Below are 20,476 nucleotides of genomic sequence, written 5' to 3' on the forward strand. Positions count from 1 at the left end.
CGTTAAGCAGAAGCGAAGTTAATGACAATCAAAGATCGGCCTGTGATCCTATTCGTGGTACTCTCGCTCCTTCTTCTGTGCCTTGCACTGCGAAGGCTACGTCAGAGCCCGGCGTGCACACAGCGCTCCGAATATTGAATGTCGCCGCGGTACGCAGTCTAAATTTGATTTTTGATGTTCACGTAGACGCCACTACTTCCGATTTGGCCGCCTACAACGCGGCTATCCCTCAATGCATACTGTTGCGCTCACGGTGTCTCATCCCTATGTTGTGCTACAGTGTGTTTCTCACACCAAATGGCAAGCATAGCACATTTACTTTCGCGCTGAATTATCTGCACGGCAATCAGGCAATTTTCGAGCGTCGAACGAGACGTCGCCTTTATGTTCGCTCGCGCGAGTACGCCGGCAGCGCCTACATCGGGAGAGCTATGGATGCCGCACTGCGGACTCGAGTTTTAAGGGTTCCTCACGTAACGAGCTTCGACTGTGCTGGCTACACACCACGAAGGTGTGCAACTCAGGAAGCAGACGGCCTGTTCCAGCCGAATGTTGGCGCTCGGGCCAGCTCGCCACGCGCCTGGAGCCAGGTCACCCATATAGAGACAATACTCGGAGCGCGCGGTTGTCCTCAGCGAGCCGCAGTGAACTCAGAGGCCGGGATCGTCGCGGCACTCCGCGGCAGTCACGGTATCTACGTTACGTAGCAGACGCAGCTATACATCAAACTGTAGTGCTTATATGGTCTGTATAGCGCAACGTTTGCGATGTGCATGGCAGAGCTGGATTGCGCGCTCGTGCTCATGTATTATCTCCAGTTTGGCCGTGCTACGTGGTCCGGAGCGACTTTGTCCTGCACCTGCTAGACCGACGCATAGTAGCCCCATACAAATTGCGCATTTTGAAGTGCTATCAATGACTCAATGCGAAGCGAAGTCTGCCAAGACGTCCAGCCAGGAGCGGCCAGGAATGAGCGCGCGCTGGCAAGCGTACGTGTAATCTGGCCTCAAGTTCAGCGTGGTTCGAGGATTGCTGAATGCTCAAAAATAGTCAAAATCAGCGAGACCCGACGGCTAGGACACCGATAAGCAGTTTGGCCAAAGTTTATTTTCTACTCGCGCGGCGGCGGCCGAGCGTGAGCAGAAGATAATCGGTTTCTGCCGGAAGTACGAAATTCTTAACGAACTTTGAAAAGAAGACTTTCGCTTAATTCAACCTGTTTATCAAACAACCTCAATAAACATATACAGTAACAGTAGGAAGAAGCGCACTGATCCAAACACAATCCTTCTTGATTTATGTCAGATACCGCGAAATAGCAGCCGTCTATGAAGACCTTGCATGTGACGACACATGCAAGCGGCCGGTAAATTTGAAACGGGTGAAGAGAAGGCGTCGTTTCAAAGGACAGGGTTTAAGAAAAAAAGGTAACTTCGCAATTTTGATTGCGAGCTCCACGCGCCGCCTAGACTGCAAAATTTGAGGGAGACGTTCCCAGCAGCGCAAGCTATCCGCGGACTGTGTTTTTTTACCCAATCCATATAGGGGTGGTCCAGGACCCCTTTAAGTTTGGGTGTGTTTTCACGTGAAACGTCTCTCAATTCGGTCTCAGAGGGGCACTTGCTGAAACCGCATGTAAGGAAAAGATGTTAAACTGCCATCGATGGTATCTTGGCAACCGTACTACCCACGCAGCATGCTTTGATATCGTTGTGTAGAGGAAATGCGCTGTATTATACTCGATCGTGCATGTGTGCACAGGTTGTCGCGTCGCACATGACGCACACGTATGCAGCTGAAGTTAGCCTCAAGCTCTGCGTTCAGAGAGGCAGTGCGTTAGTGGATCCGACCGCCAGAGGTCGCATTTGAGAGAGTTCGCGCATATAGGGTACAATCCTTCAAACACAAAGATCTGCCCCTCAGTAGTTATAAGGCCTACAAGTGGGCAATTCTTTGCAGAAATTTCACTATTCCTCGGTCATGGCGCTCCCGTGTTCGACATGTAGGAACCAGACATGGCTTGAAGAAGCTCGGGCAGCGAGACAGCGTAATATCCGTCCCCATTGACCTTCGCGGAACGTGTCCGTTTTTCATAGGGGAGCCAAGAAGTGCAGGAGCTCCAGAGAGAGAGAGAGAGAGAGAAAATGATAAATGAAAGGTAGGGAGGTTAACCAGGACTGAGCCCGGTTGGCTACCCTAGACTGGGGAAAGGGGGGACGGAAAGATTAAAAGAAGAGAAGGTCCACTGGAGATATCAGTCGGTCACTCAGTCCGGATCACAGACGCTGACTCAATCCGGTCGCTTTCAAATATCGCAGCAGCGCTTTTGTGGCCTTTTGTAGCTGCGATATGCGAGGTCATGGTCCCAAGATCTTGTTCAAGGTGAACGGCTTTCCATCTAGCTGATTGACAGCTGTGCAGAGGTCTTGCCTTTCATTTTCAAAAGATGGGCAGCAGCACAGTAGGTGTTCTATGGTTTCCTCGACACCTCAGGCATTGCAATCGGCGCTATCAGCCATTCCAAATCAGAAATGCATAAGCATTGGTGAATGCGACGCCCAAACGTAAGCGACACAGCAGTGTTTCCTCATTTCGTGGAAGACCTGGTAACAGCCGCAGTTGCACAGAGAGAGAGCGTAAACTTTTATTTCAAATCAACCAGATTTGAGTCCGGCGTCATTTTAGTTGGTCTGGGCACCCGCCGTGGACGCGGTTCCGAGACCTTGTCTCGAAGCGGCTTCCTCGGCTCGCTGGACGGCCCAGAGTTGTGCTGTCAGGTCAGAGCTGAGCAGTGCGGTCATCCAGCGTGACTGGAGGCTGGCGCTAGCTTAGTGTTGGGCTGCGTCGGTCCGCGATAAAGGTATTGAAACAAGGGTTGCTCCTTCGTGTGCTTTTCTAGCAGCTTCGTCAGCGAGGTCGTTGCCGGAGATACCGCAATGACCAGGCAGCCACTGAAACACGATGTCGTGTCCTTTTGCGATCATGTGATGGTGCATTTCTCGTATCTCCGACACGAGTTGTTCACATGACCCGCGACGAAGAGATGCCAGAAGACATTGTAAGGCCGCCTTCGAATCGCAGAATATATCGCAGGAGCTCCAAACATGTACTAGGGCAGGGAGCTCGAGTGGTGCAAGGCACTCTCGCGTGCCTCCATTTATGGGAGGTGAGGGTGTCATTTCTTTACCTCCTAGTGCCCAGGCACCCTCTGCATTTCATAATTACTTTGAAAGAGCGTATGTTTGGGCATGTTAGTATTCCATAACTTTAGGTTTTTACCGCACAAAAAGGGACGAGAGACAGAGGTGCGACGCGGACACAGCGCTATAATTACTTGCTATACTTGCTTACTATATAATAACTTTGTTTAGCGCAAAACAACGGACACAAGAGAGACGACCCAGGACAAGGCGCTACCCTCAACTGACATCATTGTATTGCGTCACTCCTTTATAGAGAGCAGAGTCTAGAAGAATATGCGCTGTGAGCACCATACCCGCTGAGCAACCACGGCGGGTGAAAAATGATGTCAGTTGAAAGTAGCGCCTTTTTTTGGGGGGGGGGGGGGGGAGGGGGGAGGGGGGGTCGTCTCTCTTGTGTCCATTGTTTTGCGCTGAACAAAGTAACTATGGATTTGCACCAACTAGCCCGCCAACGCATTGTGCTGAACCTTATGCAACACAAACATGCTTGCTACAAATAGGGAGTATATCAAGCTTGAAAAATAAAATAGCATGACTCCCACAAGCTGTGACATAAGTTAGGTATGTCACCTTTCTAATGCTGTAATAAATGTCATTTGTGTGTTCCGTTGCGTCCTTTCTGCACCTTACAGTGTCCATACACCGTCTGCAGTGACGCACAAGACGTTTCAGGTACCCAACTGCGGCTGCATTCCTGATACAGCCTAAGCGTTTTTTTTTTTTTTATGTAGTGTGTTCTTACCTCTGCTCTTCATCAGGTGTATTTCTACGTGAGAAGGGGTAGCTGGCGTGAATTAAAGATGCCAACATCTCATAAGCCCTATATATAGGGCGTCCCAGCTAACGTTATCTAAGTTCTTCAAAAACAACAAAAAACATAGTGCTATGTACTCGCACAATCGTAAGACCTAAGGTCTTCAGTCGTCAGAGCTGTGAAAACCGAACACCGTAGGCTTTATCAATATATTTTGCACCGAGTTTCTCAAATCCTTTTCTTTTTTAGCAGCTTGGCTAACGTTAGCTGCGACACGCGGCATTTAAAACACAGCGCCCGTTTTCCAACGAACGAAACGTTTTTAACTACCGACGATCAGTTTCTCCAAATTAGTTATAAGTCTGTGGATTGATCAATTGATTGATTGATTGATTGATTGATTGATTGATTGATTGATTGATTGATTGATTGATTGATTGATTGATTGATTGATCTTTGAATAGTTGGAAATTTTGGCACCTATTTTGTCACCAGCGTCTCCACAAACTTTGAAGACTATGAGAGAACATTTAATGTGAGAAATGCACAACTAGGCCGGCCGAAGGAGCTTGGACTGTGGCCTGCTACTCTGTGGTACTGTAATGGGAGACAGAGAAGGGAAACGAGAGAGAGGGAGTGCGGGTGACGATCATATTGCACAGTGAACTACGTACACGTGCAATATGCATAGATGGTCTTCGCACCGATTTCATCCACGTCGCCATGAGCAGGGTATTGAATTTTACTTAATTATGATACCGATATAGAGAGAAATGGCATCACTCTTTCCACTGAAGACCTGTGCCGAAGTATACATCTATGTTGCTTCCATGGGACCACTGCAGATGGAGCTACAGCATAGAAGGAAATTTTGACATGAAATAAAACGGGCACATGGCGCTGATGCTATGGGATTTAAGCCGGCAGCTGAATGACAGCAAGGTTTGAAAAGCGCCGGCTAAAGGGGCGAGGAAACCCATGATTGAGTAGTTCGGCAACCAAAGTAAATTAAGTAAGGCAGCTGATACACCAATTGCGGCAACTTTTGAGCCCAGCAAACTGTCATCGTTTCGACATGTCGGACTGCTTTCTTCAACGCACTCGATCGGCATTCGAGCCTGCTTGTTGAAACATTGAAAGTTGAGCTAATTAGTGCGAATTCGTTTTGGCTAAGCAGCGCAAGGAAACACATACACGGGTCTACCTGCTTTCCTCCTTGGCTGTCTAGGTACTTGGTTGTCTGCGTACTGTTCACCATGCATGGAAATAAGGCATATAAGTGGGCAAATGAGACCAAAAATGAACTGTGTGAGTGAATGAGGTGGCTGGTTGCAGTCGTGTTAACATTCAGATACACTCGAGAGGAATGTGAACGTGTATCATATGCCGCTATGCCTGAATAACCTCTTCGTCCGAAATTCAGGAGACGAAACTGAGTTCCTTAGGCCACTGCCATTGCGTCATTCTTCGTCCATGGTGCTATTTACCTTTGGGAAAGTTATCGTCAGCAACAACTTACTACATAAAGAGGCTATCGGGACAATAAGGTTAACGTGCGAGACGCTCCTCGCAACCTACCTTCCTATCCTGATCCTTCTTTTTTGCGCTCTACAGCGGGTATAACAAGCAACATAAGCTAATAAGCCTCATATGTTGCTTCGCTCTCCAAAGAATCGTTGAACCAAAATCGAAAGCTGGGCGTGGTGCATGATGTGGCTTGGTACAGGATCGTCGCCTTCTTCTCTCGTCATTTGTTTTCAGCGCTAACTCAACATTGCCGCGCACGAGTTGACTCGCCGTACACATCACGCCAGAGTTTATCTCCTTCGCACCATTTGGCGAAGCTATGCGGCAGACCATTCCACAGAGGGGACAAACTGCTTCGGGACAGCCAAACGGTAACAACGCTCAGCCGTCTCTAGACTAACCGGACTACGCGTAGCGGATCGAAGCTTGCACCTTCTGCGCGTTGCTACATCGATCGTCAAGTGCTTACATTTCAAGTTTTATAGCATTATACGTATTTTTGTTATTTCTGCAAATTTCTTCGAGTGGAAGCTCGTCGCTCCGATCGCCGGGTATATGAATATTTGACAAGTTCTATAAAAGCGCGTTCACCAGTGGGCCACGCCGGAGGAATTGCGTAAATGAGTAAATGTTCACTTTGCTCGAATTTACCGCCGCGGGGCCCCTTTCGCTCTCGAAAGGAACGTGAAGACGTTCTCCCTAAAATCTTCGAAATGCCCTCGCTTTTGCCTTACTTCTGGAGCGTCTGGGCGCTGTTGCAATCCGCGTCCGCCGCCGAACTGCGCGGGGAAGCGAAGAGGTTCGACGCTCCTGTTACCAGAGGGCGCCTTGCGACACCGCCGCCTCGACTCCGTGGCCCGCGGGACTCGTACGCGCTGTTTCGCAAGACCGCCAGGCGGCACATTCCTTAATCCGGTGCGTTGCCAAACCGGGCCTGTTTCCTTAGGCTTGTGACCCAACGCCTGGAGCGCGCGTGGTCAGCGATCGGGGCACTTTGACGCGTGAAATGGCTCGGACAGGTTGGTCACGCGTCATTGTGTCCCGGCGCTGTTGCACACTGCACCAGTTCTGCGCCGTATATCACCAAACACGCTCTGATACGAAACCGGCACAGTCCGTGTACGGTCAGTTTATGCTCGCTCATTTGTCTGTGTATTACCCCGAACCCGTGAAAATACGTACTGAATAAAAAAAAAAGAACGGAACTTGGAGGCTAGCTCAAAGTAAATACACAAAACTATGCAGTGACAGGCCAAAATATACACACAGGGAACCTTAACCCAGTAGGCAAACAAATTTAGTTCACCAAGTTTGAAATCTACATCCATTGTATATTACGAGGTGAAAGCATGCATCACTTATTACATGATTTTATACTGTCACGTAGTAGTGACGGTGAAGAAAGCAGCAAAACTGGTAATGACGAAACTAGCGTTTTATTGGGGCGAACTTGTCCCTTCTAAACGAGCTACACTCAAAGAACGGCGACAGCGGCGAACAAACAAGTACACTTGTCAATACTAAGCATAAATAGTGTTACGTCCTGCGTCGTTTTGTGCTATCCGTGTTATAAAAATGGCTAGGTCATCGACCTTTCTCGGTGTGGAAGAAAAATATCGTGATGTTGAATGAATGAATGAATGAATGAATGAATGAATGAATGAATGAATGAATGAATGAATGAATGAATGAATGAATGAATGAATGAATGAACGAATGAATGAATGAGACCTCTGGGTTTCAATGAGAAGTGTGATTGCTATGGAGCCCTCACTCCAGCGTTCCGCTGGTTAACTTTTTCTGAAGTTCTGGGTGTACGTCCATCAGGTAGTTCTTCCTGATCTCGCCAAGTCTTGGCGATGAGGACATATGTCGGTGCTGGAAGGCGCGAAGTAGTGGGAGGACTCGAATGCCGGAACATGAGGGTGAAGACGGGGAGGAGGGTGGCATGACCTTCGTGTTCTAGTTTTGATACGATGGTTATGTTGGCAAGCTAAGAGCGTAGAATATAGATCGAATACTTAAATGAAGAAGGACACAAACAAACTGTTAGTCATTTATTTCTGCAAGCAAGTAATTTTGTGCATAATATGAGCGAGAACGCGGCTCCGAAGTCTCCCTTGCCTTGTTGTGGAGCATATCTTATTTTGTTATAGCGCAAGCTTGACAAGGACAAAAGAAGGCACATCTGACACACACAGCGGTGGCACTGTGTGTGTCAGATGTGCCTTCTTTTGTCCTTGTCAAGCTTGCGCTATAACAAAATAAGATATGCCGTACCAACAAGCCCCTATTGCTATCCTCATTGTTGTGGAGAGCTGGGAATAAGAATCTAAAGGAGTGTTCACAGTATTATGGAATTAATAAGTCTATCTATACTCGGTGATCTACTATTTTATCGGAAGCAGGTATTTCAGAAGTAAAATTTAACTTAAGAGATAATGCTTTCTTCGCTATTCGTTACTTCAGCAACAGCGGCAGAGCTGGCTGACCGCCACCTGGCCGCTGACTTCCTTGCGGAGCACCCACCCCAGGTCCCCGTGGCCATCTTCTCAAACTCTCGCCCGGCTCTTCAAGTACTACTTGAACCCGATCGAGCTTCAGTCACCGTCGCCCTGCTCCTAACTAAGCTCTCTGCTATCCAGAAGGGTGGCATCCCCCTCTCGCTAAACTGGCTGCCCTCACACGTTGGAATAGCCAGAAATGAAGAGGCGGATGCTGCAGCCAAAGTAGCCCACTATGCTGCCGTTGCTGTAACCACTGCCGCAGCCGCATCCGACTATACATGGCACCGGCTGCTCAAACTGCTGGCGGCAACCCACCCGGACGCGCGTGTGGTTAGCGGCAAGCCACCCCCAGCCTCTCCCCGAGAAGGGACTTATGAGACGAGAGCGGGTACTCCTCCTGCGCCTCAGGACAGGCAGCGTTTGGCATGTCGCCTAAAAATTCAACGTAGGGAGCATCGCATTACCTGCCTGTAGGAGATGCGGCTCTCCTGAAACCCTGGAACACATCCTGTGCCACCGTCCAGGACTGCACTGCACCACTGCACTGCACCACCAAACTGCACCAAACTGCACTGCACCAAAAGTCTCCGATTTTAATACTGTCGTCTTCCTTAGGTGACGAGACTAATGAATCTGATAACGGTATCGCGGCCAATCACAATCGTCGAATCGGTCGCAATATCCCGCCCATGATATCGCACCATTCCGCCGAACTCCGCCTCCGATGTTGTACTTTCGCCCCCGCATATTTAGCAATCTAGGAATCCGAGCTCGAAGCCGTTCCCACGGTAGCAGTCGACGTTGCCGCTTTTCATCGTTAGTTCAGGTTGCCAGGTGCTTGTAGAGGGGTCTTCTGTTGACCCGTCGACAGTCGGCGCCAGCGCTGCGTTGACTTCTGGACAGGCGCTGAAGAACGGGTGGGGTTGCCTCGTAGTAAACGTCTAAGTAAGGCCCTTGTCAGTGTTGAGACGGAACAAGATTTAGCGTGTCCCGTATACAGATGTAACTAAGGGCGTTTGCGAATGACCGGAGAACCGGACGCTGGTAGCGAGATCTTGTGACGCTCCATCAAACTACAATGCCTTGTAGAGGTGCTTTCGTGTTCCATGGGCGTTCTTGTCGACAAAACATTTAAAAAGGCAACGTCTTAGCGGTTACATCGCTACCGAAAATTTACACCAGCAGCGAAGTTTGCGGATTACCAAAGGCGTAAACATGAGTGGCCTAGTCGGGGGGACCACCGCAAAGCTCTGCCAGACAAACCCAGAGCTATTATTGCTGTGCAGTAACGAAGGACATGCTTGTTCGCTGCTGGTGTAAATTTTCGGCAGCGGCGTAATCATGAACACGTTGCCTTATTACGTGTTTTCCTTTCTTATTTTTGCTGGATTGGAGGGGGGGGGGATGATAACACAAGATTTGTAGCGCATTGGATTGCGTTAGTATGCGCACCTTTTCTCTCTCTCTCTCTCATCATTCTTTACATCTCTGCTTCTGTCACCTTTCGTTCCCTCCACTCCTTGGCCCAGAAAAAGGTAGCCAGACGGCATACAAACGCACTAACCCCACGGTTGTTCGGGCTCTTTCTCCTTCTCCTCGTTCTTGCACATCTGTCCTTGCGGTGCGTTTTCTCACCATTTTTATTCCAATTTTGTGTTGTCCCACACGGCCACCCAAGCTCTGGGCAGGAGATTGCGAAATATTACGGATGTCTTAGTAAATAAAGATAAGCTATTCCTTCATGGGCAGTATCTCTTCTTGTTTTTCGGAAATGTACGCGCGTTTCTCTGCTTTACTGCACATCGACGTCAGGTCAAGTATACAATTCTGTTTACGCGCATTTACTTGAAACACTGTTTATCGACGCTGTTGAAATAGTGTGAAATTTGGGCGAATTTCCTTGCAATGACTCGACTGCGAGTGCACTGTAAGCTGTTCAGAGGTCCGCGTAGCGTCAGATTACACCGTCAATACTTTTAAACTCCGTCGCTGCACGAAGCGAGCCTCCTGTTCCCGCTGTCTCGGTCGGACGTGGCCCGGTTGGCGCTCTGGAGTCCAACTCTGCGGCACGTATCTCGCACAAGAGTGGCCGAGAAGTGACACTGATGGCACTCGCTCCGCAAACTTATCCAACGCTGACATTGAAAGCATACTTAGCGCCAGCGAACAAGGATAGAAGGGAGACGACACCACAATGCGCCCCCTTCGTCTCCCTTCTGTCCTTGTTCGCTGGCGCTAAGTGTGCTTTCAATGTCACTTTACCAACACGCTCAACAAATGGCAATGCTGATCCAACGCCTTTGTTCCCGCCGGCATCATCGCTCTTCGTCGGTGTCCTTATTTCTCGGGGTCGGCTTAACGACGACCATGTGTTTCTGTGCACCTAACTTTTCGTCTCCCTTGATTTAAGTAATTTTTTCCTCCCCTTCCCTAGCGCAGAGTAGCCAACCAAAATTAGCCTGGCTAACCCCCGTCCCTGCCTTTCCCTCATCATCATCATCTCTAAGCTCTTCGCCGTCCAATAGCAAGAAAATCTGTCTCTCCCGCTATAATAAATGCTTTAGGACAGATGGCGCAATGACGAAGTTTAAGAAAAAGGCAATTTCTGAATATTAACATTTATCTGACCTGCGTTCCGGCCCGTTGTAATGTTGCTGCTGCTGACTTAGTTCGCTTCTAATCATCGTTAACCGTGACGTGAGCTCATGATCCCATTAATAGAAATCGTACGTTATCACGTGTGGGTAATGACGTCAAGCTTCGCATGGCCACCGAGAGCACCAGAGAGGTGGTATCGCGCAATCGGTAAGTAATTTTGTTAGAAGCATTTGCCGAGAGACGCTGATCAAACGACGGGTAAATAACACAAAGTGAAAAGTGCTCGGCAAATACTGTTTCCTCGGTTGCCATGGTCGCTAGTTGTTTTGCCGTTGTTTCCATCTTTGTCAATGCGCTTTAGTAAGCACTCCAGCGTCAGCTCTCTAGAGCGATAGGACGCTATTAACGATGCTCGCGAGTAGCATTTGCCAAAAGAATGAGATAAGAAGCAGATGACTGCGAAACGATACGGGCCTCGTGCTGTCGCCAGTGTTTACGATGAGCGCTGATTACGAGCTTGTTTCGAAGTCTGCGACGCAGTGTACGAGCTGCCTTTGAAGCAGAACCGTGCAGTGCTTTGCGAGCTGGCGCACGCAATCGAAGGAGGGGCCGCACCAACTGTACGTGTATGCGGGCAGGCGAGCGATTGCGAGAAGTGATTGCGAGCGACATTTTATGGGAGTGAGTGAGTGAATAACCTTTATTACGGAGACTAAGCTGCTCATGCCCGAATGTGGGCGGCCGTCCTATTCCAGGTATTCCAGCCAATGGGGAGGGAGAAAGGGAGGGCAGGAGCTTACTAGAGACGTAGCTTTTGTGCTACGTGTGGACGCCAGAGTGTGAAACGAGGCTTTTGACCGAGAGAAATATCGGATAAATGAATGAAGAAAATCGGTTGGAATGGAAGATCGGGCAACTTAGTTGGTCATTATAGGGTCGGCAAAGTAACGTCTAAGATGTGGGCAGGAAGATAGGGACGCACAATGGCACTTTTTCGGTGTCCGCACCTTCCCTTTCTAAACAGTCCTTCGCACTGGTTTACAGTTCCTATAAATCTATTAATCAATAAATCCATTGGCCAATAACGGGTAGCGCTGGAGTATGTGTCGAAAAAAAAAAAAACCTTTGGCACGTCTACGTAAACTCTTAGAGCGTGCATCAAGAACAACGTCAGCTTCTGTGGCGGCTACCGACCGCTGTGCCAAGGTTCATTGCAATTGTGTTGAAATTTGTTTGATGGCAGGCAACGCGTTCGTCGTGGAGATGTTTCAGTCCAAAGAAAGCGTTTGAAAGAAAAAAAAGTATGAACGAAGAGGACACCAATCTGTCCTGCTCTTTTTTGTTTTTTCCTACACTTTCTATGTGTTTGTCGATTAATCCCAAGCTTTATGATTTTGCCACACTCTCCTAAGTAACTCAACAGGACCTACACGTGCTTTCTCTGAAAGTTTTCGGCACACTAGCTCTGTGTGCTAGCATCTCTGGCACACACCGAAGGCCGGATGGAGGGCGCAGCAAAGCGCGGACGGGCTCTTGATGCTCGAAATGCCCGCCAAATTCTGGCGACCCCGTGAGGGCATCGTGCCTCGCTCAGCAGTGCACGCTTTTAACGAAACGGAGGAGGGCCACGTAGTAAGAGCGTGTATATATGCCTCGGCAACACAAGCGCGCTTGGTGAAATGTCGCAGCTCGGCGAACAGCTATCCGGGACAGCAAACATCGCAGCTGACGTCACGGAGCGTGCGCGTCTCGCAGCCGATGGCCTGAGAAGCACCCCGGGAGGAGATTTTCTTCTCCCTCGAGAGGGGATCGACGGTGCACTCGAAATGGGAATGTCGTGTAAAGGCATAATTTGCTCATTAGCCTCTGGAATCTCGACGACATAGGAAGGGGCGGACTTGTTCTCTGCAAGCTTTTGTGTGTGCGCGCGCACGGCGTGTTTTAATTAGAATCAACTTCTACTGCGTTTCGATTGTTTGCCTCCTTGGCTATATAAGAACAATCTCGCTTGCCGATTCCAATTTCGCGCACGGCTCCCTTGGCAACCGCCTGTTTGATAGCTGCGGGTCGACGACACTGGCGCAGCCATCCAGCTGACGACAGCGTAGTTCCAACTGTTGGAAGTCGGGAGGGTTCAAATCACTATTGATGGCGCCTTGATGTGCTCGAATAAAACTTTTGCCAATGCGCGCTGTTATTGCTGCTGTTGGTGGTCTGAGTACGCTGCAATTTCTAGGCAATTAGTGTAGCCGGAGTTTATACTGTGTACGAAACCCGTTATAGCGCTGCTGAAGCTGTACGAAGACATAGGGAGACTCCAAGCGACACCGCACCACTTCAGCGGCATGCGGCAAGGTCGGATAGGTCTTCTGTTTTCATTAGACAACACACGCACAACCTGTACACCGGAGTTTTCACCAGATGTTACCAGATTGTTAAGGTTCCACAAGAACCACAGTTTTCCTGATTAACGGCTCCCATCGATTTGCATGTTCTATTTTGACGCTGCGTACTCACCTGATTGAACAAACAAACCCGCTAACGCGATACGCGCCAGGAGAGCAAATTCTTGTTTTCCTGTGGCGTACACGTGCGCCGACATACGAAAAGAGAGAAAGGCAAGACAGTTCTGTTCTTATGTGGCAAGCGATATATACACGACACGAAACAGGCAAATATATGAAGATGGGCACCAGTGAAAGCGCTACGAAATGGCTGTGTATACTGGATAGGATAACCTGGACCCGTGTTCACAAAACTTCCTTCAACGCGTACGCATTCTAGGGCGACCTCCCTCGGAAATCTGTCAGTCCGCCCATCAGTCTGTAACGTCTGACACGACGCGCTGCAGAGGTGTACGTGGCGTCCTAGGGGCGTATAATATGCGAGAATGCCTTATGACTACGTATGACTACTGATATTTATGATTATGACTATGCACAGTGAGCAAAACCGGCTAGGGAACTGTCATCATATCGACCGGTCTCCCTCACCACCGCTCCCTGCAAGGTGATGGAGGCCATGGCCCTGGCACGACTGGACTGGGTGGCCCGCGCTCGCGGCTTCCTGGCAGACCAACCGACGGGCTTCCGGCGGCGGCGGTGCACTGCGGACTCCATCGCTGACATGGTGTCCACCCTGGAGGACGCCAAGGCCGGCGGGGACCTCGTGATGCTCTTGCTGATCGACGTACAGGGTGCCTTCGACAGCCTCCCTCACGCAGTTGTCCAGCAGGACCTGGACCTCCTCGGCATCTGTGGCAACCTGCGGGAGTTCCTCTCGTCGTTCATGCAATATTGCACCCTCAGGGTACGTGGGGGTCGATCGAAGAGCAGCCCCCGTACAGTCGCTGCAGGCTTGCCACAGGGGTCAGTGGTGAGACCCTTCCTTTTCAACCTGGCCTTGGCACGGTTGCCTGCTGCCCTGCCGACCGACCCTCACTTCCCCGTGCAGTCCGCAATCTACGCGGATCACATCGCCCTATGTGTGCGGGGACCACCGCAACACATCCGCAAGACACGTGCGGCCCTACAGAGAGCCCTGGACACTGCGACTGCGGGTTGGCTGCTACTGGACGGCAGCCCGCCGGCACCGCCTTGGGAAAGCCACCTTGCCAGCCTGTGCCTCCTGTGGTGACCCAGAGACTCCGGAGCACCTTCTGCTGGCCTGCCCTGCTCACCTGCAGCACCGGGGCCGACTTCTGCAGGAGTTCTCCTGCCTGGGGCTCCCATGTTCACGACAGGAAAACATCCTCTTCCCCAGTCGTAATCAGCTACCAGCCTTCCTAAGTGTCATCGAGTACCTCGACTCGTCGCGGCTCTCGGCAAGACTCTAGGAAATTTCTTCAAAGACGAATAGCCTGACGGCTATTCACCACCTCGGGCCTCCTGATCCGCCTAAACTTCGCTTTTGCTGGGCCACCTCCTAAGGTCTATCACCCGTGCACTCCTCCGGTCAAAGCCACTGGGCCTTACAGGCCGGGTCTTCCAGCAGGCCGCTGCTGCCGTGGCGACTCTCTACCTATCTCCCTCCTTCTATCTCCTTCCCTTCCATATCCTTCCCCCTTCTGGCGCTGAGCCCTGCTCCCGCAAGGGTTGCAGAAGATAGTGCCAGGCTTTCCTCCTTTCCCTACAAGACCCACTTCTTTCTGAAGAGGTATTAGGAGTAATCAAGCTTAACGAAATAATTATCAGATTCATTAGTAAGACAATATGAAGTATAATGACGATTAATTGAGGACAAGAACAGTGAGGATAGCTCAAACTAATTTAGGTTAAATTAGCGTAAACAATACTAATTAAGGTGAACTTTATTAAGCTTAATCAATGTTAATTATTGCTAGATTAATTAAGATTACGTAAGAATAATTAAAAACAAAAGAGAGAGAGAGCAAGCGTGACCATATAACACTGGAAAAAATGCTTACACGCACTGTCAGACAAGTCCTTCTAGGGAGCTGCTGCAGCAATCTTTCTGCGACTACCTCGATTGGCAATTGCAGCGACGAATGTTTCACGAAAGGGCGGTGGCTCTCACAATAGCGGGCTCACGGATGCCGCCCAAAGAGGAAACGCCATGACGCACAAAAGAACTTATCTAATATAAAGAAATACAGATAATATGTGGTAAATAACAAGCGCGTTATCGTTGTTATTTAGTTATGCGGTAAGTTATGCAAATTATGTGCACTTGCGTTGGCCCACTCCTTTACATGTGACACACTGTGTGTTGTTGGACTGCGCAGGAGGGACAAAGGGCCCACGAGTGACCCCATGAGCTCTGAACGAACCAATTAGTTTTATAGCTCTGGATCCCAGAATACATAAGCGCAAAATGATGATTTGGAGAGCATGACGACAGCCGCACCACCGACACAAAGATATGGCATCTCTACACTGTCATCGTCTCTTACAGCCTGTGTTCATTTTTTATTTATAACTGTGCAGACATGGCAGTCCTTTATCCAGAATGCACAATAGAATTTGACCGGGTTCCCTTAAGATTTCCCCAGCTTCTAAAATGTCGCGCGTTGTTTTGTCGTAGGTTTCTGCTCACGGTCATCGTCTTCTTGTCCTGTTATAGAGGATGACAGTCTAGTGTTACCACGCCATATATTTATGTGTGATGTTGCAGTTGTAATGCTTTCCACACCGGCACTTTGTGCCTAATATACTGCCGGAAACTAATTTTTTAATACAGCGTACAGAAATGACTCGTTGTCCTTTCCGCGCGTGTCGGACTAACCAGCGCATCAAAAGCTGCTGGGAAACCAACTCATATTCAAATATAAAACTACCGTTTGGGATGACGGTGTAAGATGACGGCAAACGCTCTCACGAGTGATATATATATATATATATATATATATATATATATATATATATATATATATATATATATATATATATATATATATATTCTAATTACAGTAGTTGAACTGCGCATTGAGATGGTTCTTTACGACCACTCTTTCTTCATCCCAGTTCCGCAATCGCTGATGTGCGCTCTCCACCGGGTGACTTGCAAGTCGAGCCGTGAAGCCCACGGCAGAGGCACGCGCGCTGAAGAGGGACCGAAGGCGAAGCGATTTGTTTTGTTTGTTTCGACCCGCCTACCTCAGTATTTCTTGCCGTGGAGAGCACCTCTTCTGTTGCTTTCGTTGCAAGGAGGCAAATGCAATCTCTTTTGTTTATTTCTTCTCCTCACATTTCCGCGAACGAGGAGGTAGCGCAGCAGCTACCGGGCAACCCTCACTTGCCACTTCCTCACAGCCTCTCTGATTTCATCTCCAAAACGGCACGGCGGCGTCCTTTCGTTTATCTTTTTTTCTTTCCTACTCTTCAAAGCGCCTGATCGTTCGCTCCCCTCTCCGTTCTTGATTACTCCCATTTACTCGCGCCGCCGCGCGGCTTCTCACAGCTGCGTTTCTCTCCTGCGTCTTCTGCAGGCGGCACCGAGTTCTCCTTGGCACTATTGGCGGCGAGGAGTTACGGAGTCGCCATCTAGCGGAAGCGCCTCGCTGGCGTAGTATGAGGGATCACGTGGCGCGCTCCTCATAGGTTTTGCTGGCAGCGCTCACTGAAAACACCACGCGCGAGCCCTCCCGGACATTTCTGTAAGTACTTTCGAAACGATAGAAGTTTTTTACTGTCTAAATAACAATCTTGGGCAAACTGAAAGCACACAATCGTTTACAGACGCTACCTCTTTACCGAATACGTACAGTGAACGCCACTGCGCGCGGTCGCCGCGATGGAGTCTCACGAACCGGCTTCTTGCGTGAAAGGTAGGTAAACGCTGAGAGCAAGCTATGTGAAATATGTTCTTATAGTGTTTGTATAACTAAATGGATCGTAATAGAACGAAGCCTCAATGCAGCGATCGCGTACATTCGCAGCGACCGACTGCGCGTCTGCAAGCTTGTCCGCGCACTGTTTCGCTTTCTCCGCGCGCGCGTTTTCGCACCGTGCCAAGAGCTTTAGGCCGCAGAATATGAGCATTTGACAGTATGCAAGCAACCATTGTTGCGTGGGTGCTACCAGAGTTGTTAAAAAATAACTTCACTGTAGAGACTTCGACACCTACGGGGACTGTGATGTGCCGTCGCGACGATTCAACCTTTTTTTTTCTTCTAAATTCTTTGACCTTTCAATATTATTTCTCGAGTTGCTTCGCACTGTATGTTTATCGGTGTTCTAAGCGTGCCATTTCCCGCTGCTCCTTTTTTTGTAATCCAGTGCATTAATTTATAACACAAACATGACCATATGCCATTCTTTTTATTTAATGTGCTTCTTACCGTTGCCTTTCCACTCCACTCAACTTGCCAGTATCTATAGCATCGACAAGTTCGATCATAGACCAAACCGTCATGACATTACTCGGGCAGCGGACTCGGGCGAGCGCCTCAGTGCGCGTTTTCAGAACACCGCAGACCGGGCGCCGTAGCATAAATCTTCCTCGCGTCTGTGCTTGCTGCATACCCGAGTTGTAGCCGATGACTGTTTGCCGGTTTTATGTTTCGCGAGCCAAGCTTCACGCAGCTTCTTGTCCTGCGGCTAGGCGTGAATAAGGCTGACACCGGCCTCCGTTACGTGCGTTCGGCCCTGCGGCACCGAGCAGTAGCCTACCATGTTGCGCGCCTTCAAAGGCAGCCACTACCTATTGTAGTGCTTTCAAGCGTTGTAAAGGAGACACTCGAAGCGAGAAAATTTCGCCACTAAATGAGGACCGCAGCGTACGAGGGAATTTAAACTCGTTTTCAGCTCGCTTCGGCGCTCCCGAAGCAGCCGACGCGGCCGCTATGTCCACGTGATCCCTCCTAGCACGTCACGCCGACGGTGGCGCCAGCTTTTCCAGTGGTGGAGCTCGAGGCCAATAGCCGAGACCGGGGTTTCAGAGTCGCACCGTGCGCTCCGCCACCGGCGTTTGAGTGAGGACGATTCGGCGGCAGCACTCCAACACACACACACCTCTCTTCCCTCCACCTCGACTGCTGAAAGTGGACTGCACCACCACCACCATCCCAGCCGCGCGCAACCAGACGAGCGGACCCTCCCTCCCCCCTTTGGAATCTCGGAGCCAATGGACTCGTCCATTACTCCCCACGCCGAGCGTTCCTCCTCTCCCTCCCCAGTGGCAGCGTGGAGTCGCTGCCGTCGCTGCTGTGCGCGCACCCGAACCGGCGGCTACGTGTGACGTTGCCGCTGCGAGCCGCCGCCGAGTATTGACCGCGCCAAGCCCAGACCGTCAGCTCTGCATCGGGCTGGTAGTCCGCGCGCCCCTGTGTGTCTGTTGTGCCGAGGATTCAGAGCGGCTCGGGAGATCTCGCGGTGCTTCTGTCTCATTTCTAGTTACAAGAACGGATACTTTCAGTGGCGCCGATCGACTTTCCGAGCAAGCGGCAGCCACGTTGCGTGTTGTTTCGGTGAAGGATTTGCCATTCCACACTCGCGTCACAAGACGGGGCACCTCGTCTCGAAGCGGTCCTGCCTGCGACATACCACCTCACGCGCCGTGCAGAACGCCGCTTTCTGTTCAGCGCCTTGCTACTTCCGCCAAGCCAGGATTTGTCAAGCCAGCATCGCAGCAAGTGGCTTCACCTCACAGCCAAGGCGTCCGTAACGACGCCTCCGGCAGGCTACCGCTCCTGGCCGCCGTGTCTTGTTGCGGCCCGGTAACAACAAAGCGATGCCTTGTTCTCGCGCCAGTTTGCATTCGGAAAGCGTGAACTGACGGTGGCTGGGGAGTTACGCGGGCAACGATCTGCAGCGGTAACTGTTTTTCAAAGGGGATCTGCGGTTCTCGTCCCTTTGTTCGTGGTGCCCGTTCGGCTGCTACCGCGCGCTGTTAGTGGGATTGAGAGTCGGCGTGGTGTTCTGCTGGCTTCGTCGCAGGGATTTTGTGAGATTTCGCCGCGTCTTTCTGGATTGCACACCCATGTTTTGTGGATACGACGTGTTCGCTCCCGGATACATCTCTCTGCGCTGCAGGCGGCAATTCTCCGACTTCGGCGTCTGATGGATATACGCTAGGAAGGTGAGTTGCTGTTCAACGCCTGCGCGTTTTGTACGTCTGTCCACCGTTTTCACGGCTTTGGTAATTACTGCGATATCACTTAACCGTTGCTCGCCGTACCGTGATCCAATAGTTCCTCGCGTTTCTGCTAGCGGGAATCCACGGCCGCTCGTAACGTACGAGGTACATATTCGTCCAGTACAGTACTGCATTTTTCGCCCACTATGTGCAGCGCAGCGTGGAGCACCCGCGTGATCACAGGAACGTAAAATAACAACATTCGGAGCGTTGTCTGTCAGCACTGTGCGCGTATGTTGCCGCCGCACTCACTGAAGGCGCCTTATCGGCCTGCAAAAGTTGGTTTCTAGCATTCCAGCCCTCCCCGGTAAGGCGTTGGAATTCCTTTTTTTCTGCATGTTCCGAGTCTTCACGTTTGATATTGATCGCGAGAGCTTAAAACGCATTCTTGAAATACTTTTTCGTTGAGAGCGTAAAACTTTGAGCACCGTCGGTCGCGCTAGCTTTCTTGTTCCCTCTCTTCAACGTCAGGGTTGTGTGCCTGAACATCTGGTGGTACAGCCAGCACACGACAACTAAGACTGGTCGTAACTCTTTCCAGCATCGCATAAATTTATCCCATGCTAACATGTTGGAGGCGACCTCCGTTTGACGCTTTTCCTTTGACATCAAGGCAGGAAATATGGAGTGATGGAAGTGGGGGCTCGCATGTCATGTTCGGGGCGCACATTTGTTTCATTTTACGGATAGAAAGCGTATCGATGTTGAACGATGAGTTTGCTTCCTACGAAATATACCACACATCAGTGGTGTCCCTCGTGGTCGAGAATCAATTTGTGACACCCATCAATCTGTGTTACCGCTGCGTGAAATTTTATTTTGTTAAGCACCTTACGGAGGTGTCGATTCTGCCTTTGATCTATATGTGCGCATTCATACCATACCTTTTCCCCGCTGTTACTAACGCAGATGAGGTGAGAAACTTGACCTTGAAGAATGACATATCTCGAGGATTTCGCGTTAGTTCGCATGGGACGGCGATCATGATTAGATGTACGACATGGGATTATCACGTTACTACGAACTATATTCCGGTGCATAGTCAGATAGCTCTTTTTCTTTTTTACTTAGGAACGCGCTAGCTATTCGTTTGTTATTTCTGTTGTCTTTCATCCGACGTCTTCGCTCCTTATTTTTTTCTGAGCTCAGAATATTGGGTAAGATGTTGGCTCGCTTAACCTGATACAGTCTGCCTTGAAATTATTTTCGCTGAGTTGGGCAGAAGTTTGCGTTTGGGTCACTTCAAACGCGACAATAAGCACTAGTTTCACTCACGTGAACATTGAGCTTTT

The 20,476-nt window shown here is 50.0% G+C and overlaps 1 protein-coding gene across 2 annotated transcripts in view; it reads left to right on the forward strand.

Annotated features, from left to right (window-relative positions):
- pxb overlaps nucleotides 1-20,476 on the forward strand; it is a 408,186-nt gene that overhangs the window by 95,594 nt on the left and 292,116 nt on the right. The window contains exon 1 of one of the 2 annotated variants that reach the window (XM_065444311.2): nucleotides 18,231-19,127. The exons of the other annotated variant lie outside the window; for it this stretch is intronic. The gene's annotated coding sequence lies outside the window, so the exon portion shown is untranslated. Of the gene's footprint in view, nucleotides 1-18,230; nucleotides 19,128-20,476 lie in introns of those variants that run through there. 2 annotated transcript variants of the gene reach the window in all.

This window comes from Dermacentor albipictus, chromosome 10 (genome assembly GCF_038994185.2).
Source record: "Dermacentor albipictus isolate Rhodes 1998 colony chromosome 10, USDA_Dalb.pri_finalv2, whole genome shotgun sequence".
Taxonomy (NCBI): Eukaryota; Metazoa; Arthropoda; class Arachnida; order Ixodida; family Ixodidae; genus Dermacentor; species Dermacentor albipictus.